The following is a 25,419-nucleotide window of genomic DNA, read 5'->3' as shown; positions in this document are numbered from 1 at the left end:
TTGCTGGCTCGCTAGCTAATGTTACCTGAATTGTCTTACTTATATCTCAGAGCCATTTGCTTGGCTAGTTATAGCCTAATGTTAGCTAGCTAACATTGAACCTGGTAGGTAAACTACCTGCAGATTCGTGGAGGGTTAGCAAAGTCATGAGTTGGGATTATGAATCATTGTTTAGCTAGCTAGCTACATGTCTTAACAAAAGACTCCACTATGCAAGTATCCACTTCAATAGAATGTCACTGCAACAACTGTTGATAGACGTAGCTGATAAATATGGTCTGGCCATCTACTCAGATTTCAGACCATGAGTAATATATATATATAATATATTTTCAGATATTACACATTTCTAATTTTGACATATTGTCTTTTCATTTCAAGTTAGCTGTACTGTTAGCTAGCTAGCTAACATTAGCCTGCTCGCTAGCTAACGTTGTGTATGATCTTATTATTCATATGAGAGCCATTTGCTTGGCTAGTTATAGCCTAATGTTAGCTAGCTAACATTGAAACTGGTTGGTTAAATACCTGCAGATTCATGCAGGGTAGTAATGTCATGAGTTGGGATTATGCTTCATTGTTTAGCTAGCTACATCTTAACAAAAGACTCCACTATGCAGGTAACCATTTCGGGTGCATTCGTAAATTCAGTCTGGCCATGTAGATCACTCGTCTGAATGTGCCAGAGCGCAGAATGGCTGAATTTACGAACGCTCAACACCCGTTGAATATGTGTTGTGTCAGTAAAAGTCGGCAAAAAAGCGTCATTAAATTGTTGCCAGCAGCGCAGTTAGTCACCAAAGCTCTGGATAACATAAAAACATTTTCTCAAAAGTGATGTTACAAGTTTATCAACTTTCAAAGCAGAATGACTTTCCCATTGTTCCACAAGTACAGTGTATGATATACACCATTATGTAGCTCTGTGTCTCTGCTTTTATCCAATGTAAAAAAAAATAATAATAAACTATTTCTAATTTTGCTACACAAGACCAAGTCAAGGTGCTCGGTCACATGTTGATGTCGTTGACAATATTGTTGACGTTTTAATTCTGATACCAGTTCGTTTTGAACTATACTCTTATTTTATTCTATTGAATGAAATGTGGGGGAGGGGGGATAAAAACATGTTTTTGATATAGACCAATGTTTGGTCACTTGAACTTTTTGCTATTTTTACAGCTCAGTACTGGATTAACTTCTGATGACTCCCCTGAAGCTTGTGTGTGTCATAGAGCAGAACAACCGACACTTGAGTTTGTGAGAGTCTCCCCTTTCAATATTGGTGACAGTTTGTAGGTCGATTTTGTGATGTTTTTACTCATGTGTAGAAAAAGACACAAGCCCCATGTTATGGAATAGGCAAGAAACGGTGAGTCTAGCATAAACACACAGGGAGCCATTCAATATTCCAAATGACATCACCATGTGACTAACTAAACAAAAATATAACATGCAACAATTTCAAAGTAACAGGTACAGTTCATATAATAAATTCATTAGGCCCTATTCTATGGATTTTACATGATTGGGCAGAAGTGCAGCCATGGGTGGGCCTTGGAGAGCATAGGCCCACCCACTGGGGAGCCAGGTCCAGCCACTGGGGAGCCAGGCCCTGCCAAACAGAATTTGTTTTAGGGGCTTTTTTTCATTATTTCTTTATTGCTCAGCACCTCCCACTCCCCAGACGATCCCGCAGGTGAATTCGTCGGATGGTGAGGTCCCTGGCTGGCATGGTTAGACGTGGTCTGCTTTTGTGAGGCCGGTTGGACGTACTGCCAAATTCTTTCAAACAACATTGGAGGCAGCTTATGGTAGAGAAATTAACATTCAATTCTCTGGCAACAGCTCTGGTGGACATTCCTGCAGTCAAACACATATTCTTTTTGTTGTGTACCCGTACAATAAAATATTTTCTAAACTCTTCATCAAAACTAGACATTACATGCTTTTCCACTTCACTGCTTCAGTTCCATTACAGGATGATGTCATGGTTCTGGTGAGGAACAGGGACACGGAGCTCTGGCCTGGCCTCCACACACAGAGCCATTCATCCAATCGGTAAGGCCAGCGCTCCCCTCTCTGCCTTACAACAGCCATGGGAAATCACTATGAGTCATCTGTTGTACCAACGGCTTAGAGATGCTATACTGTATAAGGTCATTATACGGTCTATATCTCTTTCTTCCCACCCTCCCTTTTGAGTAGAAAATACATTTACTAATTTGTTGATTTGATTGAGTCCTGAATACAAGTGAAATAGTGAAGCCAGGTTAAGCATAACAGGCTTGTAGAGTAGAAGGAGAGGGAGAGGGTGTTCTAAATTGAGAGCCTCTAGTTATTTCCTCTTGCTCTTGTTTTCCTGTCCCTCACATCTCTCATTTCTGTCAGAGAAACACTTATTTCTCTCCATTTTGAATGCAGAAATAAAGAGCTATTCAGCCGGTGCTGCTCATTGTGGCTCTTCATGTCAATGTCATTTGTGAGTCTGCTCTCGATCCCTCCCTCTCAATGATTGAGACCTGACTTCCATCTGTAATGGATGGGTATTGTGATGCTGAGTGGGCTGATCTGCTTTCCCACAGCCGTGTGAAAGGGGCTTGGCACATGGTTGGCCTGTGTTTGTGCAGCATCCATAGACTGGCACTGACAAGGTCATGATTCCAACAGCACCCTAACCTCTTCCCACCCCAAACATGCTTTTTCCCATGCTTTTATAATTGATTAAACGGTTTGTGTTTGTATGTTTACCCTTTCTCTCTCAGTCTCTCGATTTCTTTGTGTACACCAACATGGCTGGTCTGCTTTGGCTTGACTACAGCCAGTGCATTTGGTAGGACAAACATTTTGTTCTCGCACACAAACACATCTTCACATACAGACTGAGAACACACAATGCACACATGCCTCCCCCACACACCCACATCCCAAGACACTCCTGGAGATAGTCGGGGGACAGCCACCATCTGTCTTTTCACCCTCCTCTTCTCTTCCTTCTCACCCCCGTCCCCAAATCACTCTTTCCACAAGACACTGCTCTGGGTTAAAAATGATGAGTCTGATTCACAAAGGATTCCATTAACCACACCGTCTGCCTAGTGCACTCTTGAAAATAAAAAAGGTGCAAGTTGGAACCAAATAAGGTTTTTGAGAGCAATGCCATAGGGGAACCACTTTAGGTTATCTGAAGAACCATCAAATGGGATGTTCCTTTGAACAACCACACAAAAATCCGAAACCAGAAATGTTTCGGACATCCAGGATTGGAATTGAATATCCAGAGTTTAAGCATTATTTGCATACTTCCTAGGGTGAATTTTATTAAAAGTACCACTCATGACTGTTTGGTAGATATGGTTGTTACATTCATATTTTTTTTAATCCTGTGGCATTCACCAAGTGAGATCCTAAGGGAATAGGTTGTCATTAAAATTCCACTCTTTAAAGGGGCAATCATAAAAACTTGTTTTACTCCAATGTTTGTAAACACTATATCCTCAAACCATGGTTTAAACTATACATTTGTATATCCTGGATGCTCTATCCTTGCATCCATAGCTCTGTCTATGAATCGGAGAGTGATTACATTTCTCCAGACCCATTCCTCAGCTTTTTACCGAACCAGGGGTTGGGAGGCCGCTTTGTTATTGTTTCTACTGCTGATTACCACTTTAAGACAATACATATTTCATAAGGGCTTATTTTGATGGCCTAGTTCTACCCTAATACAGTGGCCTGAAACTCAGTTTATACGCCAGATCAAGCCTGCAAATCACATGATGTTTTGCAAAGTGATGTTTAATTCCTATTGAAATCCAGACAGAGTGGGGATATCCAACAATCATTTTTTTTAAAGTTATGTCACTACCTTAAATATCTAAACTGGAACAACCGTTTCAATGCAATAAGTCCAAGTAACAGATTTAAATATTTTTTTTAAATGTATGTTTATTTTAATTTTGCTACTCAAATGTGAGTCAAATCTACAGTACATGCAAAAACAAAAGATATTGAAACAAACAATTCTAAATATCAACGTGCAATAGAGCATGCTGGGAAATACTGATGGACGTGGTTTTGGTTCAACTCAGGTTATTAACCACAACACTGGGGTTCTTTTACACCATCGAATGTTATATTAGTTATTGAAATCAACACTATAAAATGACTGAAATCAACACTAGTTAACCCTGACCAATTTGCTGTATGCTAGGAATGGGACACATCTGAGGGTCTCCATACGTTTCAAGTACATTTTAGAATTCTAAACAACCATAGACGCCACATCAAGAACCCCACACTTAACTCAAAAGATTCTTTAATCGGGCAAGCGTTTGGGCAAGCATTTGTGAACTTTTTTTTTTTTTCTTTTCATTGTACAGCAAGACCCAAACATTAACCAACATTTTTGCCTGGTACAGCAAAACCCAAACATACCTCTGACCTCATGAAGCCTCTGGTAGATGCGTCAGCAAAATCTATCAGCCCAACAAATAGCATGCAGAAGCTAAAATATCTGACGTTAAATGCCTAGTGCACAGCATGGAAGTGTACTTAAACCGCCGTAGAAACTGTCACATGCCTAGCCAGTATCCACCATGCATAAATACAGTGGATAATTAGAGTAGTGGTATGCGGGTGAATGTGTGGCATGCATTGATTTGCTATTTTCTTTTTTGCATCTGACTGGTATTTGCTATTACTTAGGATCCCCATTAGCCGCTGCAAAAACATCCACTACTCTTCCTGGGGTCCACATAAAGCATAATATAATACAAAACATTATTAGTCAAGGACTGAAATACATACATTTAATACGTCACACATAGCTTACATGTCAATACATACAGTGCATTTGGAAATTATTCAGAACCCTTGACTTTTTCAACATTTTATTACGTTACAGCCTTATTCTAAAATGTATTTCTTTGTTTTAAATTCCCCTACCCAATCTACACACAATACCCCATAATGACAGAGCAAAAACTGATTTTTATTCACTTCTGCAAATTTATCACATTTACATAAGTATTCAGATCCTTTACTCAGTACTTTGTTGAAGCACCTTTGGCAGCAATTACAGCGATTCTTGAGTATTATGCTACAAGCTTGGCATACCTGTATTTGGGGAGTTTCTCCCATTCTTCTTTGCAGATCATCTCAAGCTCTGTCAGGTTGGATGGGGAGCGTCCCTGCACAGCTATTTTCAGGTCTCTCCAGAGATGTTAGATTGGGTTCAGGTCTGGGCTCTGGCTGGGCCACTCAAGAACATTCAGAGACTTCTCCTGAAGCCGCTCCTGCGTTGTTTTAGCTGTGTGCTTAAGAGTCGTTGTCCTGTTGGAAGGTGAACCTTCGCCCCAGTCTGAGGTCCTGAGCGCTCTGGAGCAGATTTTCATCAAGGATCGGTCTGTACTTTGCGCCATTCATCTTTCCCTCGATCCTGGCTAACCTCCCAGTCCCTGCCGCTGAAAAACATCCCCACAGCATGCTTCCACCATCATGCTTCACTGTAGAGATGGTGCCAGGTTTCCTCCAGATGTGACACTTTGCATTCAGGCCAAAGAGTTCAATCTTGGTTTCAGACCGGAGAATCTTGTTTCTCATGGTCAGAGTACTTTAATTAATCGTCTTTTTGGCAAACTCTACCATAAAGGCCTGATTGGTAGAGTGCTGCAGAGATGGTGGTCCTTCTGGAAGGTTCTCCCATCTCCACAGAGGAACTCTGGAGCTCTGTCAGAATGACCATCTGGTTCTTGGTCACCTCCCTGACCAAGGCCCTTCTCCCCCGATTGCTCAGTTTGGCCGTTAGGCCAGCTCTAGGAAGAGTCTTGGTGGTTCCAAATTTTTTCCATTTAAGAATGATGGAGGCCGATGTGTTCTTGGGGACCTTCAATACAACATACATTTTTTGGTACCCTTCCCCAGATCGGTGCCTCGACAATTTCTTCAACCTCATGGCTTGGTTTTTTCTCTGACATGCACTGTCAACTGTGGGACCTTACATAGACAGGTTTGTGCCTTTCCAAATAATTTCCAATCAATTGAATTGACCACATGGACTCCAATCAAGTTGTAGAAACAGCTCAAGGATGATCAACGGAAACAGGATGCACCTGAGCTCAATTGCGATTCTCATATCAAAGGGTCTGAATACTTGGTCACATTATTCAACAAGGGATCAAAACGAGGTTTCACCTAACAGTGAAATGCTTACTAATGAGGAGGTGATTAGTCCAAGGATCCTTAGCTTAGTGATGAGCTTTGAGGGCACTATGATGTTAAAAACTGAGCTGTAGTCAATGAATAGCATTCTTACCTTTTGTCTAGGTGTGAAAGGGCAATGTGGAGTGCAATAGAGATTGCATCATCTGTGGATTTGTTGGTGCTGTAACGGTTTTCTTCTGGTGAAAGAGAGGCGGACCAAAATGCAGCGTGGTTAGTTTTGTACATCTTTAATAAAGATGAAAAATACAACAATCTACAAAACAAGAAACGTGAAAAACCGAAACAGTCCTATCTGGTGCCACAAACACAAAGACAGGAACAATCACCCACAAAACCCAACACAAAACAGGCTACCTAAATATGGTTCCCAATCAGAGACAATGACTAACACCTGCCTCTGATTGAGAACCATATCAGGCCAAACATAGAAATAGACAAACCAGACACACAACATAGAATGCCCACCCAGCTCACGTCCTGACCAACACTAAAACAAGGAAAACACACAAGAACGATGGTCAGAACATGACAGTACCCCCCCCCCCCAAGGTGTGGACTCTGACCGCACAACCTAAACCTATAGGGGAGGGTCTGGGTGGGCATCTGTCCGCGGTGGCGGCTCTGGCGCTGGACGTGGACCCCACTCCATAATTGTCTTAGTCCACCTCCTTAGCGTCCCTTGAGTGGCGACCCTCGCCGCTAACCTTGGCCTAGGAACATTAACAACGGGCCACACTGGACTGAGGGGCAGCTCGGGACTGAGGGGTAGCTCGGGACTGAGGGGTAGCTCGGGACTGAGGGGTAGCTCGGGACTGAGGGGTAGCTCGGGACTGGGACTGAGGGGTAGCTCGGGACTGAGGGGAAGCTCGGGACTGAGAGGAAGCTCGGGACTGAGGGGGAGCTCGGGACTGAGGGGGAGCTCGGGACTGAGGGGGAGCTCGGGACTGAGAGGGAGCTCAGGCAGGTTGATGGATCTGGCAGATCCTGGCTGGCTGGTGGTTCTGGCAGATCCTGGCTGACTGGTGGTGTCGACAGATCCTGGCTGACTGGAAGTTCTGGCAGATCCTGGCTGACTGGCAGTTCTGGCAGATCCTGGCTGACTGGCGGATCCTGGCTGAATGGAGGATCCTGGCAGACTGGCGGATCCTGGCTGACTGACGGCTCTGGCAGATCCTGGCTGACTGGCGGCACTGGCGGCTCCTTGCAGACTGGCGGCACTGGCGGCTCCTTGCAGACTGACGGCACTGGCGGCTCCTTGCAGACTGGCGGCACTGGCGGCTCCTTGCAGACTGGCGGCACTGGCGGCTCCTTGCAGACTGGCGGCACTGGCGGCTCCTTGCAGACTGGCGGCACTGGCGGCTCCTTGCAGACTGGCGGCACTGGCGGCTCCTTGCAGACTGACGGCACTGGCGGCTCCTTGCAGACTGGCGGCACTGGCGGCTCCTTGCAGACTGGCGGCACTGGCGGCTCCTTGCAGACTGGCGGCACTGGCGGCGCTGGGCAGACTGGCGGCGCTGGGCAGACGGGTGGCTCAGGCGGCGCTGGGCAGACGGGTGGCTCAGGCGGCGCTGGGCAGACGGGTAGCTCAGGCGGCGCTGAGCAGACTTGCGACTCTGATGGCGCTGTGCAGACGGGAAGCTCCGGCAACGCTGAATAGGAAAGCTCTGGCTCCTCTGAACTGAGGGGCGGGAGCTCTGGCAGCGCCGGACAGGCGGGAGACTCCGGCTGCGCTGGAGAGGAGGAAAGCTCTGGCAGCGCTGGACTGAGGAGCTCTAGCGCCTCTGGAATGAGGGGCTCTGGCGCCTCTGGACTGAGGGGCGGGAGCTCTGGCTGCGCCGGACAGGCGAAGCGCACTATAGGCCTGGTGCGTGGTGCTGGCACTGGTGGTACTGGGCCGAGGACACGCACAGGAAGCCTGGTGCAGGGAGCTGCCACCATTGTTGGTGGGTTATTCTGTCACGATCGTCGTAGTGAGGAGACCAAAGCGCAGCTGGTGTGAATACGTATTTTTAATGATTGACAAAAAAACACCAAGTACACTAAACAAACAAACAAACAAACAAAATAACAAAACGAACGTGATCGCTATCGCAACTGAGTGCTAACATGCAACATCACATAGACAATAACCCACGAAATACCCAAAGAAGATGGCTGCCTAAATATGGTTCCCAATCAGAGACAACAATAAACAGCTGCCTCTAATTGAGAACCAATCTAGGCAACCATAGACATACATAAACACCTAGATGGCATAAACCTACAAAACCCCTAGACAGTACAAAAACACATACATCACCCATGTCACACCCTGACCTAACCAAAATATATGAAGAAAACAACGAATACTCAGGTCAGGGCTTGACAGGATGCGAATCCATAACACCTACATTTTTTCAGCAATAGGTTATGATCAATGACATAAAAAGCTGCATTGAAGTCTAACAAAACAATTCCCACAATCTTCTGCCTTTCAATTTCTTTCAGCCAGTCATTTGTGTCAGTGCCGAGCATGTTGCGTGCCCTTCCCTATAAGCATGCTGAAAGTCTGTTAATTTGTTTTCTGTAAAATAAATGTATTTGATCAAACCATTTTTCCCCAAAAAGTTTGCTAAGCACTTGTAACAGGCTGATTGGTCTGGGCACTGGAAGAGCAGGAGCAGAGATTGACACTCTGACTCACCACCCTGACTTCTAACTGACACTGTCAACCATCTAGAGTTCAGACCAACCGCGTGACCAGTTACATCTACTAACCAGAGAACAGCAGAGTGCAACAGAAGAACAGCACTCAAAATGTCCCCTTTTCAAGCATCATTCTAATAAGTCAGTTATCCTCCCACAAGGAATGCTTTACAGTAGTTTGTGGTCTGGAGTAAAGCATGAGTTTTCAGACTGGTCTGTTGGAGATTCCAACCTCTGCATGGCTGGGTAATGGGCATGATTAGAGCAGCATTAGTGAGCAGCTGAGGTCTCTATGGGCCACTTCATAGATGCTCATCTGTAATGAGGGTCATCTGCTACGATGATAAAATAATGACCAGCAAATGTCAGAGAGAAAGAAAGAGAGAAAAAGAGAGAAAGAGGGAGACATGCAGTGAAAACGACATTAGTTTCCAACTACAAAATAAGGACACTGCGTACACAAAACAGTGAAATGTGATGCTTGCTGTAACGTACAGAAAGGGTAGCACAAGTGAATCCACATGTGAGTGTTGAATGGAATAGACTTCCCTGCACTTTCATTCCACTTTATCTTCCTCTGCCAATTATACCTGTTATCCACCATCCTAACACAGCCCGGTGCAGTACTGCCTGCTAACACTCCTTGCCTCCAGGTTAATATAGAAACCATCATTCTCTTCAAACAAACAACCTTCAAACTAGCCCCGTGTTTATGCCAGACTCTGCACTCTTTGTCCAGGATTAAAAGGGGGAAAATATGGAGTGCTTTAAGTGTTTATCAAGAGCTGTGTTTTGGTATGTTCAGCGCTTATTTCCGTTGGCTTTTGGGTATCCCAGTCTGTCTTTTTTCCTGGCAGAGGGGATTGAGTCTGGGCACTGTTTCAGCACTGCATTCGGGCCACTACTCAGTCTCAGAGGAGAGGAGGGTGAAGAAGAGGGAGGGATGGGACAGGAGGAGAGGGGAATGAGAGAGAGAGAGAGAGAGAGAGAGAGAGAGAGGGGGAAGGATGTCAGCCCATTGCTGCCTCTGTTCTGGTTTTTCTGAAACAGGACAACATGAATGTGTGAACCAGATGCTGAGTGAGTGAGAAGAGTAAAGGAGTCCATCTTCCTTAACCTTTATAACCAGTTTGTGTTCTGTCGGTGTGGCTAAGTGACCATGGTATTGTAGAACAAATTAGGTAAAGCCACGTGTCAAGCAGCTTTCAATGAAAGGCCTTTCACAGACTCTTGCTGACATGTTAGGCTTTAAGGTTGCAAGGCCGGATGGCCCCAGACATTACCTACTGGGGTCAATTTAATGTCTATTCCACGTTGGTTCCACGTCATTTCATTGAAAGGACGTGGAAACAACGTTGATTCAACCAGTGTGTGCCCAGTGGGTAGTTGCAACAAACTCCAAAGGCTCTCGTTTCTCTGGCCTCCTCCTTTTATAAGGCTCCGGAAAGCCCCTTTAATGTGGCGGCTCCATAAACATTAAGCCTGTTCATTAAGAGGCCCAGGCTTCCAGTGAGAAGACAGTGAAATAAAGAAGTTATTGGTGTGCAAGTGGGGCCAGCTTTCCACAAGGCCTCTCCAGGCCCTAGTAAGCTGTGCCACTAAATCCATGTGGCTGGGCGAGAGGGAGGGAGAGGAAGTAGAAAGAAACTGGAAAGATACACACAGAGAGAGATGGGTCATTGGCATGCTGGAATCCTTGAGGGTGGTGGTTCTTGTCTGTATGGCTGAGCCATGGGAGACTGCAGTCACACCCTCCCATTCCCTTCCATCCTTACCCCTCCTCCACACACAGTAACACCACAGGAGTGGAGCGGTGCCACCTGTGGCCTCAGCAGATGTGAAACGCCGCCTCTCCAGTCAAGAAACAAAACATACGGTACGTAGCTATACATACACCTACATAGATTAGACTCACATCTGTCAATGTTCACATTTTCACATTTTGAAACACTCACACCCTCTGAAGATGTGGCACACTCAAATAAACAAAAATGTGCCTGGGTCAGGCAGGGCTGCGCGCAACCACAATGACTCCCATTAAAATTATTTGAAACAGGAAATGGTTATTATAGATATGGAACATTTCTCATGGGGAATTCCCACACCTCCCCTTATCTTTCACGCTTGCTGAAAAAGAGGCCAAGTACTACTTCTGCTTGCATAAAGACATAACAAAAGCAACAAGCATGCAGTTCAAATGAATGAAGCGTGCACACTCTTTTACTTGGAAGAGACTGACAAATGGCTGGAAGTAACTGAGATTCCTGGAAGCTACACAGGGACAAAGCATCAGTCAACCTACATCTACCCCACATACAGTAGGGTAACGTAAAAAATGACAGCAGCGTATAAACATGCTAATTCCATTGTCAACCCACATTAATCTAACATAGCAGGCATAGAAATACCCATGAGCGGAGTCTCCAATTCTGTTTTCCAGAGGAAATGGAAGTTAGGTTGAAAATACTCTATGCCTGAAAACCAGAAACATCTGCTTTCTGTCAACGCCACTAAGGGTAAATCCACATTAATAAGTGGCATCATAGAGTCATTGGTCAACAGTCATTTGTTCTCTTTTTCCAGGGCTACATATTGTGGTGGTAAGTCAGAGACCACAATAGTATGACCGTCAATTGAGGAGATGAGTGGAGTAAATTGAGTGAGGAAGCAGACCTTGGTATTTGTGTGTGGATGAAGAGTATGTGTAAAGGGAGCTGAGTAGAGATAGGAGATATCTCCACCTGACCCTGTCACATCCATCTGAATGTGAGGCATTTGGAGGGCTGGAGCAACACTCTTTCCTCAGTTTCCTCACAGGTTACAAGGTTCCAGCAGGGTGTTGTGTTCTCTCTGTAGCGTGGGTGGTGAAGGAAGGTAGGTCTTGCCAAATTGAATGATTTGATGAGGCACTCCCTAGCATGCCACAGCGAGGAGAGAGTCTCCCTGCGTAATGGAAAGAATGCCTGAATGAAAGGGTGAACATTCCCATCTAAAATCATGGGCATTTCAAGCCACGCCTGAGAAGACAACACTACCAAAGTCAGCGTTTTGGGAGGTGGATGGGACAGCCAGCCAAAATTCCACCCAAAAGACAAAACTGTCTCTGCCCTGAGCACAATGCATGCTGGGTATACCTTTTCAAAAAACCTTATTATATCAATTGTGCCAAAAAATACCTGTCAGGACAAAGGGCCTATCCCTACTGCACAGACACTTTGGCAGTGTGACCACACAAAGATTCAAACCCCCGTACACACACACACACACACACACACACACACACACACACACACACAGGCTATGAATCACAGAGGACAAATATTGTCTTTAGTGACATGGAGAGCGGAAACAAACCTTGAAGGGAATGTGAGGACATGTTCAGGCCAGACAGAGAGGAAGGCAAGCAATAAAACCCTGCCTCACCAGTCAGACATCACCCTCTGATGCGTGCTTGAATAACCCAAACATTATAACGTCCAACCCACACTATCACTGATTAAAAAAGACCCAGGGAGAGTAGGAGGCATACTTAACGTTTGCCTGTCTGTGCAGTGATAAGAATGTTCCTCTATTTTTCTAAATAAAAGAGGAAAAGCAAAGGCTTTGGGGATGCTTAGTATTCTGTATAGATAGAAAGTCCAGGCACTGGGGTGACAACTGGGCCTACAACTGGAGCGAGTGAGTGTTTGATGAGCCAAACTTCTGGGCACACACAGGCACAAATCTCTGTCCCTACTGTCTATTAAATAATAGATTGATTGAACACGTTTAAATACCAATACCTGTACATAATTTAAAATACTTGCTCTGCAAGAAAATTTCCACTGGCGTTGCTTAATTAACTCTACAAGGAATTGCGAACTTATCAATATCGTAGTGGTAGCTAGAATTGCAAGAGGAAGGAAAATATTAAAGGAGTTTGACTTGGTACATGGGACTGTAAAGTTAAGCGAGAGTGAGTAGCCCTGAGACTTCTAAGTTTCATTTATGCATCCTCAAAGTCATCAAGGAGGAAAAACTGAAGTATTTATGTTGAGCTGAGTTTGGAAAAATCAAATAGGCTATCAATAACTGTGGCACAAACATCCCAAAACGAGGCACCACAGCTACCATTGCATACAACTTGACTATACGTACTAGGCGTTACAGAGCTAAAATAGAGGACATTATATACTCACGTGTAAGCCTATGCAGCAGCCTTATGGCCACGGCATCTGTATAGCCTAGGCCAGAGGTGGGACATCCCTGGGACGGCAAGTAGCCTAGTGGATAGAGCATTGGGCCAGTAACTACAAGGTTGCTAGATCAAATCCCCAAGGTAGAACTCTTTAGTTCTGTTCCTGAACAACCCACTGTTCCTAGGCTGTCATTGTAAATAAAAATGTGTTCTTAACTGACTTGCCTAGTTAAATAAAAAAAAGAGCTCCTCCTCGCTAAAATAGTGTGCAACTTCTTATTCTTTGGGGTTTTAACGGCGGTTGGCATACAATATGTTACATTACCACCCCCAACTGGACTATAATATAAATACATCCTTCACACTTTGATACAAAATGGGAAAACAGGAAAAGTAAAAAATATACTTTTTAAATTTTTTATTTAAAACTTGTTAAGGATGTTGCGAATTTTCTTAGCTTTTTGTTAAAAATCGCGCAACATTTCAGCGCCCTGCTATTCATGCCAGGAATATAGTACATTCATATGGTTAGTGTGTGTGGATAGGAAACACTTAGACGTTTCTAAGTGTTTAAATCACGCCTGTGGCATTTACAGAACGGGCGTTTCATCGAAAAGTGCATGAAAATCTGTTCTCTGAAAATGGAAAAATATATCCTTCCGCCACTTCAGGCAATTGTTCAAAGTGAATCGAATTAAATAGAGCCGAGTTTACACTGCCTCCAGCTGCCATAGGTTGTCTAGAGTCATGTGATTTGATTCGCAATTGATTCTTGGTATAGCCCAAACAAGGGAACATCTTCCCTGATGACTACGCCCGGATTTTTGGTCGACCTCTGGTAAGACATGTTTTTCTACAACGACAAGATAAAGATTTTAACATCGTTTCCTGATCCATTTATCGCTTATTAACGTGTACTAATACCTAAAGTTGCATTAGAAAAGTATTTCGAAGTGTTTTGTGAAAGTTTATCGTCGACTTTTTGATTTTTAAAAAACGACGTTACGTTATGAAATGCTAATTTTTCTCTCTTTACTCGCAGTATTCCGACTTCGATATCTAAGCTATATATGGACCGATTTAATCGAAAAAAGACCCCAAATGATGTTTATGGGACATCTAGGAGTGCCAAGAAAGAAGCTTGTCAAAGGTAATGAATGCTTTATATTTTATTTCAGCCTTTTCGTTTGCGACGCGAACGCAAAATCTGTCGTTGTGTGACGTTGCAGTATTTTTGTAGGGTGCATGGTATCACATAATAGCTTCTCATGAATTCCCCGAAAAGCATTTTACAAATCTGACTTGGTGAATAGATTCACAACGAGTGTAGCTTTAATTCAGTATATTGTATGTCAATTTTAATTAAAGTTTGAGTTTTATCAAAAACTATACGTGGTGCACTTGAAATTACCGCTGATTTGATCCCCAAAGCGGGACCACTTCTCTAACAAGTTTAAATAAAACACCCTTCCAACTAACCCTACACTCATTACAAAACACTACTTTGACCCTATTGGCTCCTGCACCATGCCAACAGCCTGGGAGGACAGGATTAACACATTAACTCTTCTGAAGTCAAAGTCAAATCTCATATATCCAAATACTTCTCTGCAGCTGCCAACACAACATCTATTTTACTTTAATGAACCAGGTAAGTTAACTGAGAATACATTCTCATTTACAGAACAACCTGGGGTATAGTTACAGGGGAGAGGGAGGGGGATGAATGAGCCAATTGGAAGCTGGGGATGATACCGTGGCCATGATGTATTTATATTATAGTCCGGTTTTGCGCCCCCTAGGGCTTGTGCAGTGGAGGAGATCTTTGTGGGCTGTACACAGCCTTGTCTCAGGGTAGTACGTTGGTGACTGTTGATATCCTTCTAGTAGTGTGGGGCTGGGTGGGGTTATATCCTGCCTGGTTGGCCCTGTCGGGGATATCGTCAGAATGGGCCACAGTGTCGTCGCCCCCCGTCTCAGCCTCCAGTATCTATGCTGCAATAGTCTATGTGCCGGGGGCTAGGGTCAGTCTGTTATATCTGGTGTAGTTCTCCTGTCTTATCCGGTGTCCTGTGTGAATTTAAGTATGCTCCCTCTAATTCTCTCTCTCTCCCTCTCTCCCTCCCGGAAGACCTGAGCCCTAGGACCATGCCTCAGGACTACATGGCCTGATGACTCCTGGCTGTCCCCAGTCCACCTGGTCGGGCTGCTCCAGTTTCAACTCTTCTGCCTGCGGCTATGGAACCCTGACCTGTTCACCGGACATGCTACCTTGTCCCAAACCTGCTGCTTTCGACTCTCTCTCTCTCTAACGCACCTGCTATCTCGACCTCTGAATGCTCGGCTATGAAAAACATTTACTCCTGAGATACTGACCTGTTGCACCATCTACAACCACTGGGATTATTATTTGACCCTGCTGGTCATCTATGAACTTTTGAACATCTTGAAGAACAATATGTCCTTAACAAGAAGTTAAGCTTTAATTTGGTGTATTGTGATTGTATGAAAGTTAAATATTTCTTATAATATTTTTTGAATTTCGCGCTCTGCAATTTCACTGGATGTTGTCGAAACGTTCCGAAAGCGAAACCCCAAGCCGTAACAGGTAGAAGCCAACCTTACTGATGCACATATCACTTGTTGGCCTATCCCTCTGTGCTGGCACAGATCTACTACTCACAGGGATCCTCTCAGGATCCCTTGACCCATCCTCTTCTACTTTCTTCACTGGCTCAGCATTCAACACTTTCTACACTACTCAGACTCTGGTCACCTCAATCTGCCTCTCTCGCACCGGACACTTCCTATCCCCATCAACATGAGCAACCCTACAGTTGAAACGCAACTTTATCCACCCAAATTTCAAAGTCCCATGCCCTCTTGCACACTTCCCACATCTTGGAATCTCCCTCCTACACACACTGCTTCTTCGACACCCCATCTCAATTTGTATTGCCATCTTCCTCAAATCTAACCTCTGCTTTCCTCATTCTCATCGACTGTCACAAACGTTGGTTGAATAAATGGCGCAGCGTGCGTAGAGTTGCAAATGTTTATTTAATGAAACTCACAGAAAACAATCAAGCGCAAAATGAAACGTGAAGCTATGCAGTACTAACAAGCAACAATACATAAACAAGATCCCACAAAAACCCAGTGTGAAAAGGCTGCCTAAATATGATCCCCAATCAGAGACAACGATAGACAGCTGCCTCTGATTGGGAACCATACCAGGCCAACATAGAAATAAAGAAACTATAGTACCCACCCTAGTCACACCCTGACCTAACCAAGATAGAGAATAAAATGTCTCTCTAAGGTCAGGGCATGACAGTACCCCCCCTCCCCCAAAGGTGCGGACTCCGGCCGCAGAAAACATGACTCTATGGGTGAGGGTCCGGGTGGGCATCTAGCCTCAGTGGCGTCTCCGGTTCGGGACGTAGACCCCGCTCCTTTCGCGGATCCCTCCGCTTCTGTGGAACCGGACCATGGATCGTCGCCGGAGGCTCCGGACCGTGGATCGTTGCCGGAGGAACCGAACCGGCGCACTGGAGGTCTAGAGCATAGAGCTGGCACAATGCGTCCTGGACAAATGACCACCTTCGCACGGCAAGTGTGGAGAGCTGGCACAGGATGTATTGGACCCTAGAGGCGTACTGGAGACCGGGAGCGCTGAGATAGTCACTTTATAACGACAAGTGCTGGGAGCTGGCACAGAACACACTGGGCTGTGAAGGCGCACTGGGGACACAGTGCGTAGAGCCGGCGCAGGATGTATTGGACCCTGGAGGCGTACTGGAGACCAGGAGCGCTGAGATAGTCACTTTAGCACTATCTCGCGCGTATAACCAGAAAACATGGCACCTGAACGGTGACCAACTCCACACGGTGAGTACAGGGAGTTGGTTCTGGTTCCCACCTTGGCTCCGCCAACCAACCTGTGCGCCCTCCAAAAAATGTTTTAAGGCTGCCTCTCGGACTTCTGTTGTGGCCGCGAACCCTGATGTCGTCGTTGTTGCTCCCTCTCTGACTCCGTCTGCTTCCATGGAAGGCGGTTCTTTCCGTCCAGGATTTCCTCCCACGTCCAGGATCCCTTCTTGTCCAATATATCCTCCCATGTCCAGGATGTCTGCTCCTCCTCAGCACTCTGCTTGGTCCGTGGGTGGTGGGATCTTCTGTCACGAACGTTGGTTGAATAAATGGACCAAGGCGCAGCGTGCGTAGAGTTGCACATGTTTATTTAATGAAACTCACAGAAAACAATAAAGCGCAAAACGAAACGTGAAGCTATGCAGTACTAACAAGCAACAATACATAAACAAGATCCCACAAAAAACCAGTGGGACACCCTAGTCACACCCTGACCTAACCAAGATAGAGATTAAAAGGGCTCTCTAAGGTCAGGGCGTCGATCTCTTCCTCCTCTTTTTTCTATTCCATTCCTCCTCAGAAATCCACCTTTGTGTGTCCATGTCCCAATATTCCCTTTCTCCTGACTTCTCTTGCGGCCGTTAACATCCCACCACAATACCATCACATAATCGTCCTGCTCACTCCGGAAACGTGTCTTCTCCGGGCGCCAACATTTTAAGAGGATGAGCAGCGGCACAACCGTTCTCCCTTCTCTCTTTTTCCTCAACCCTCGTCAATTGTTACTGTCAAACAACCCTTTCATGTCCAACTTCTTCTTCTTTAGTATTATGGCAGTCCGCAAAGTAATCTTATAGGTGCATGCCGCACCCTACTGTACTGGCTGCGTATCAGCCTAGTACTCTGTAGTATGAATTCATGTATGCCCTATCAACTAACCCTACACCCATTAAAACCTCACCACTATTCCACTACTTTGGCCCCATCTGACCATACTCCAGTCCAGCAGCCTGGGAATACGGGACACTATTGTTCAAAACATCTTATAACTCTTTTGCAGTAAAATCTTATACACTGAAGTACATCTCTGCAGCTGCCACCACAACATCTATCCTCTGTGATTTACGTTCCATACAGTTGACAACCATGGCCATGAAAGCCAAATAAATTACCTTGCTGAAGCACATGTTGTTCCTGTCACACTCTATTGGCCTCGGCCTACTCACAGGGATTCTCTTAGGATCCCTCGCCCTGTACCCATCTTCCTCTACTACTCTCTTCACTACCTCAGCATACGACACCTTCTGCACTACCCTGATCCTGGCAACCTCAACCTGTCATTCTCTCACCAGACACGTCTGATCTCCAGGACCATGGGTACCCCTACAGTTAACACATACCCAACTTTTTCCACTGATACTACACATTCCTTTGTCTCATGTCCTCATGCACACTTCTCACATTTAGGAATCTCCCTCCTCTCCCTCCTACATGCATGACACCTAAAAAAAACGTAATGGATCTGGGACAAAAGCTCTCATGGGATAACTGACACATCCTAACTTGACTTTATCTGGTAAAGATAGACACTGTCTTCTCTGTTTATTGTGTGTATAACTGCAGCCCATAATTCAGGGCATTCATCCCATTGGTTCCTGCATGAATGCCCCCAATCGAACACCCTATTGGTTCCTCCGTCCTCGGATGGGGCCACAGTGTCTCCTGACCCCTCCTGTCTCAGCCTCCAGTATTTATGCTGCAGTAGTTTATGTGTCGGGGGGCTAGGGTCAGTTTGTTATATCTGGAGTACTTCTCCTGTCCTATTCGGTGTCCTGTGTGAATCTAAGTGTGCGTTCTCTAATTCTCTCCTTCTCTCTTTCTTTCTCTCTCTTGGAGGACCTGAGCCCTAGGACCATGCCCCAGGACTACCTGACATGATGACTCCTTGCTGTCCCCAGTCCACCTGGCCATGCTGCTGCTCCAGTTTCAACTGGCCTGGGCCCTAGGACCATGTCCCAGGACTACCTGACATGATTACTCCTTGCTGTCCCCAGTCCACCTGGCCATGTTGCTGCTCCAGTTTAAACTGTTCTGCCTTACTATTATTCAACCATGCTGGTCATTTATGAACATTTGAACATCTTGGCCACGTTCTGTTATAATCTCTACCCGGCACAGCCAGAAGAGGACTGGCCACCCCACATAGCCTGGTTCCTCTCTAGGTTTCTTCCTAGGTTTTGGCCTTTCTAGGGAGTTTTTCCTAGCCACCGTGCTTTTACACCTGCATTGTTTGCTGTTTGGGGTTTTAGGCTGGGGGGTTTCTGTACAGCACTTTGAGATATCAGCTGATGTACGAAGGGCTATATAAATAAATTTGATTTGATTTGCATGAACGCCCCTCACCCCCTCAGTCGAGGCACGACATCTTCATGCTTGTGTGACACTTTTGAATGTGTGTCAAAAGGAAAGTAAAGGTATTATCAGAGTTTTTTTTGCCTCTGCCTTCTTGCTAGCTAGCGGAAGCAACACCAGTAGAGTGTCCTTCGCTCCCACCTGCTGAACACCTGCCCTCACCTTCGTTAATAGATGTGCGAGAAAACAGTGGAAGGCTGGGGCAATACTGTGTACTAGCTAACTAGCTAGCTAGATAGCAACACCATGTGCTTTGCTCCCGCCTGACGAACACTTGGCCTTTCCGTCATTAATAGAACTGCGGGAAAACAGTGCCCAACAAGAAGGGACAAAGGACACCGGTGTACGGATAGCTAGCTACCATTGTGCGGCTAGCTAGCTGCCGTTGTCGGCCCTTCTGTTTTTTTTTGGGCGGCTGGCATCCAACATTATTGTGCATTAAAGCCATCTACTGTACTGGAGCGCCCCCGCCTCCCTCCTGTCCCAACAAAACAATTTACCAATAGTAGTATAAAGAGGGGTTCCTGCAGATGCAAGAATGCCCACATGCAGGAACGCACCAAATTAAGGTTTACAATTGCACCCTTCTCCCCCGCTACAATGTTGCTGCTACTAGCCTCTCCAACCTTGGATTGTAGATGGAAACCACTCCTAAGTAAGCATGCTAAAAAAATTTGTGGGTACAATGGAGGAATATTACATGTTGAGGAAATATGTGTATTGCCGTCTATCACATACAGTGCCTTGCGAAAGTATTCGGCCCCCTTGAACTTTGCGACCTTTTGCCACATTTCAGGCTTCAAACATAAAGATATAAAACTGTATTTTTTTTGTGAAGAATCAACAACAAGTGGGACACAATCATGAAGTGGAACGACATTTATTGGATATTTCAAACTTTTTTAACAAATCAAAAACTGAAAAATTGGGCGTGCAAAATTATTCAGCCCCCTTAAGTTAATACTTTGTAGCGCCACCTTTTGCTGCGATTACAGCTGTAAGTCGCTTGGGGTATGTCTCTATCAGTTTTGCACATCGAGAGACTGAAATCTTTTCCCATTCCTCCTTGCAAAACAGCTCGAGCTCAGTGAGGTTGGATGGAGAGCATTTGTGAACAGCAGTTTTCAGTTCTTTCCACAGATTCTCGATTGGATTCAGGTCTGGACTTTGACTTGGCCATTCTAACACCTGGATATGTTTATTTTTGAACCATTCCATTGTAGATTTTGCTTTATGTTTTGGATCATTGTCTTGTTGGAAGACAAATCTCCATCCCAGTCTCAGGTCTTTTGCAGACTCCATCAGGTTTTATTCCAGAATGGTCCTGTATTTGGCTCCATCCATCTTCCCATCAATTTTAACCATCTTCCCTGTCCCTCGTGAAGAAAAGCAGGCCCAAACCATGATGCTGCCACCACCATGTTTGACAGTGGGGATGGTATGTTCAGGGTGATGAGCTGTGTTGCTTTTACGCCAAACATAACGTTTTGCATTGTTGCCAAAAAAGTTCAATTTTGGTTTCATCTGACCAGAGCACCTTCTTCCACATGTTTGGTGTGTCTCCCAGGTGGCTTGTGGCAAACTTTAAACAACACTTTTTATGGATATCTTTAAGAAATGGCTTTCTTCTTGCCACTCTTCCATAAAGGCCAGATTTGTGCAATATACGACTGATTGTTGTTCTATGGACAGAGTCTCCCACCTCAGCTGTAGATCTCTGCAGTTCATCCAGAGTGATCATGGGCCTCTTGGCTGCATCTCTGATCAGTCTTCTCCTTGTATGAGCTGAAAGTTTAGAGGGACGGCCAAGTCTTGGTAGATTTGCAGTGGTCTGATACTCCTTCCGTTTCAATATTATCGCTTGCACAGTGCTCCTTGGGATGTTTAAAGCTTGGGAAATCTTTTTGTATCCAAATCCGGCTTTAAACTTCTTCACAACAGTATCTCGGACCTGCCTGGTGTGTTCCTTGTTCTTCATGATGCTCTCTGCGCTTTTAACGGACCTCTGAGACTATCACAGTGCAGGTGCATTTATACAGAGACTTGATTACACACAGGTGGATTGTATTTATCATCATTAGTCATTTAGGTCAACGTTGGATCATTTAGAGATCCTCACTGAACTTCTGGAGAGAGATTGCTGCACTGAAAGTAAAGGGGCTGAATAATTTTGCACGCCCAATTTTTCAGTTTTTGATTTGTTAAAAAAGTTTGAAATATCCAATAAATGTCGTTCCACTTCATGATTGTGTCCCACTAGTTGTTGATTCTTCACAAAAAAATACAGTTTTATATCTTTATGTTTGAAGCCTGAAATGTGGCAAAAGGTCGCAAAGTTCAAGGGGGCCGAATACTTTCGCAAGGCACTGTATCTGAGCAGCTAACGAATCGCTGCAGCTGTACACAGCCCATCTGTTTATTTTTTATTTTTTTATTTCACCTTTATTTAACCAGGTAGGCTAGTTGAGAACAAGTTCTGATTTGCAACTGCGACCTGGCCAAGATAAAGCATAGCAGTGTGAACAGACAACACAGAGTTACACATGGAGTAAACAATTAACAAGTCAATAACACAGTAGAAAGAAAAAAAAAGAGAGTCTATATACAATGTGTGCAAAAGGCATGAGGAGGTAGGCGAATAATACAATTTTGCAGATTAACACTGGGGTGATAAATGATCAGATGGTCATGTACAGGTAGAGATATTGGTGTGCAAAAGAGCAGAAAAGTAAATAAATAAATTTTAAAAAACAGTATAAAAACAGTATGGGAATGAGGTAGGTGAAAATGGGTGGGCTATTTACCAATAGACTATGTACAGCTGCAGCGATCGGTTAGCTGCTCGGATAGCTGATGTTTGAAGTTGGTGAGGGAGATAAAAGTCTCCAACTTCAGCGATTTTTGCAGTTCGTTCCAGTAACACGAGGCAGAGTACTGGAACGAAAGGCGGCCAAATGAGGTGTTGGCTTTAGGGATGATCAGTGAGATACACCTGCTGGAGCGTGTGCTACGGATGGGTGTTGCCATCGTGACCAGTGAACTGAGATAAGGCGGAGCTTTACCTAGCATGGACTTGTAGATGACCTGGAGCCAGTGGGTCTGGCGACGAATATGTAGCGAGGGCCAGCCGACTAGAGCATACAAGTCGCAGTGGTGGGTGGTATAAGGTGCTTTGGTGACAAAACGGATGGCACTATGATAGACTGCATCCAGTTTGCTGAGTAGAGTGTTGGAAGCCATTTTGTAGATGACATCGCCGAAATCGAGGATCGGTAGGATAGTCAGTTTTACTAGGGTAAGCTTGGCGGCGTGAGTGAAGGAGGCTTTGTTGCGGAATAGAAAGCCAACTCTTGATTTGATTTTCGATTGGAGATGTTTGATGTGAGCCTGGAAGGAGAGTTTGCAGTCTAGCCAGACACCTAGGTACTTATAGATGTCCACATATTCAAGGTCGGAACCATCCAGGGTGGTGATGCTAGTTGGGCATGCGGGTGCAGGCAGCGATCGGTTGAAAAGCATGCATTTGGTTTTACTCGCGTTTAAGAGCAGTTGGAGGCCACGGAAGGAGTGCTGTATGGCATTGAAGCTCGTTTGGAGGTTAGATAGCACAGTGTCCAATGACGGGCCGAAAGTATATAGAATGGTGTCGTCTGCGAGAGGTGGATCAGGGAATCGCCCGCAGCAAGAGCAACATCATTGATATATACAGAGAAAAGAGTCGGCCCGAGAATTGAACCCTGTGGCACCCCCATAGAGACTGCCAGAGGACCGGACAGCATGCCCTCCGATTTGACACACTGAACTCTGTCTGCAAAGTAATTGGTGAACCAGGCAAGGCAGTCATCCGAGAAACCGAGGCTATTGAGTCTGCCGATAAGAATATGGTGATTGACAGAGTCGAAAGCCTTGGCGAGGTCGATGAAGACGGCTGCACAGTACTGTCTTTTATCGATGGCGGTTATGATATCGTTTAGTACCTTGAGCGTGGCTGAGTGGTGCACCCGTGACCGGCTCGGAAACCAGATTGCACAGCGGAGAAGGTACGGTGGGATTCGAGATGGTCAGTGACCTGTTTGTTGACTTGGCTTTCGAAGACCTTAGATAGGCAGGGCAGGATGGATATAGGTCTATAGCAGTTTGGGTCCAGGGTGTCTCCGCCTTTGAAGAGGGGGATGACTGCGGCAGCTTTCCAATCCTTGGGGATCTCAGACGATATGAAAGAGAGGTTGAACAGGCTGGTAATAGGGGTTGCGACAATGGCGGCAGATAGTTTCAGAAATAGAGGGTCCAGATTGTCAAGCCCAGCTGATTTGTACGGGTCTAGGTTTTGCAGCTCTTTCAGAACGTCTGCTATCTGGATTTGGGTAAAGGAGAACCTGGAGAGGCTTGGGCGAGGAACAGCGGGGGGGGCGGAGCTGTTGGCCGAGGTTGGAGTAGCCAGGCGGAAGGCATGACCAGCCGTTGAGAAGTGCTTATTGAAGCTTTCGATAATCGTGGATTTATCGGTGGAGACCGTGTTACCTAGCCTCAGTGCAGTGGGCAGCTGGGAGGAGGTGCTCTTGTTCTCCATGGACTTCACAGTGTCCCAGAACTTTTTGGAGTTGGAGCTACAGGATGCAGACTTCTGCCTGAAGAAGCTGGCCTTAGCTTTCCTGACTGACTGCGTGTATTGGTTCCTGACTTCCCTGAACAGTTGCATATCACGGGGGCTATTCGATGCTATTGCAGTCCGCCACAGGATGTTTTTGTGCTGGTCGAGGGCAGTCAGGTCTGGAGTGAACCAAGGGCTGTATCTGTTCTTGGTTCTGCATTTTTTGAACGAGCATGCTTATCTAAAATGGTGAGGAAGTTACTTTTAAAGAATGACCAGGCATCCTCAACTGACGGGATGAGGTCAATGTCCTTCCAGGATACCCGGGCCAGGTCGATTAGAAAGGCCTGCTCACAGAAGTGTTTTAGGGAGCGTTTGACAGTGATGAGGGGTGGTCGTTTGACTGCGGCTCCGTGGCGGATACAGGCAATGAGGCAGTGATCGCTGAGATCCTGGTTGAAGACAGCGGAGGTGTATTTGGAGGGCCAGTTGGTCAGGATGACGTCTATGAGGGTGCCCTTGTTTACAGAGTTAGGGTTGTACCTGGTGGGTTCCTTGATGATTTGAGTGAGATTGAGGGCATCTAGCTTACATTGTAGGACTGCCGGGGTGTTAAGCATATCCCAGTTTAGGTCACCTAACAGAACAAACTCTGAGGCTAGATGGGGGGCGATCAATTCACAAATGGTGTCCAGGGCACAGCTGGGAGCTGAGGGTGGTCGGTAGCAGGCGGCAACAGTGAGAGACTTATTTCTGGAGAGGGTAATTTTCAAAATTAGTAGTTCGAACTGTTTGGGTATGGACCTGGAAAGTATGACATTACTTTGCAGGCTATCTCTGCAGTAGACTGCAACTCCGCCCCCTTTGGTAGTTCTATCTTGACGGAAGATGTTATAATTGGGTATGGAAATCTCTGTAAATAGCCCATCCCATCCAATCTACCTACCTCATCCCCATATTGTTTTTGTTTACTTTTTTGCTCTTTTGCACACCCGTATTTATACTTGCACATCATCATCTGCACATCTATCACTCCAGTGTTAATTTGCTAAATTGTAGTTACTTCGCTACTATGGCCAATTTATTATTTTCTACACTGTATGTAGACTTTTTCCCCCTTTTTTTCCTATTGTGTTTTTGACTGTACGTTTGTTTATTCCATGTATAACTCTGTGTTGTTGTTTGTGTCGCACTGCTTTGCTTTATCTTGGCCAGGTCACAGTTGTAAATGAGAACTTGTTCAAAACTGGCCTACCTGGTTAAATAAAGATGAAATTTAAAAAAATAAATACAAATACCTGCCTTTTTAATTCAGTCAAAAGCCCAAAACCACCAGTCTTTGCTATGTCCCTAGGCCAAGTCAGACTTATCCCAGAACAGAACCTTGAGCCAGTTATCACAGTACTGTGAATGGCAAGCCACTGTCAGGACTGGTAGACACAGGTTCTCACATACA

The 25,419-nt window shown here is 45.3% G+C and overlaps 1 long non-coding RNA gene across 1 annotated transcript; it reads left to right on the top strand.

Moving 5' to 3' along the window:
- Positions 1–13,685: 13,685 nt before the first annotated feature.
- LOC135572551 (uncharacterized) lies at positions 13,686–19,849 on the top strand. Its single transcript, XR_010464385.1, has 3 exons — positions 13,686–13,925; positions 14,130–14,237; positions 15,219–19,849. It is a non-coding gene; the product is annotated as an uncharacterized LOC135572551 (long non-coding RNA).
- Positions 19,850–25,419: the final 5,570 nt, after the last annotated feature.

The sequence above is a fragment of the Oncorhynchus nerka genome, linkage group LG7 (assembly GCF_034236695.1).
Source record: "Oncorhynchus nerka isolate Pitt River linkage group LG7, Oner_Uvic_2.0, whole genome shotgun sequence".
Classification (NCBI taxonomy): Eukaryota; Metazoa; Chordata; class Actinopteri; order Salmoniformes; family Salmonidae; genus Oncorhynchus; species Oncorhynchus nerka.
Note: the sequence above shows the minus strand (reverse complement) of the source record. Positions and strands in the feature narration are given on the sequence as shown.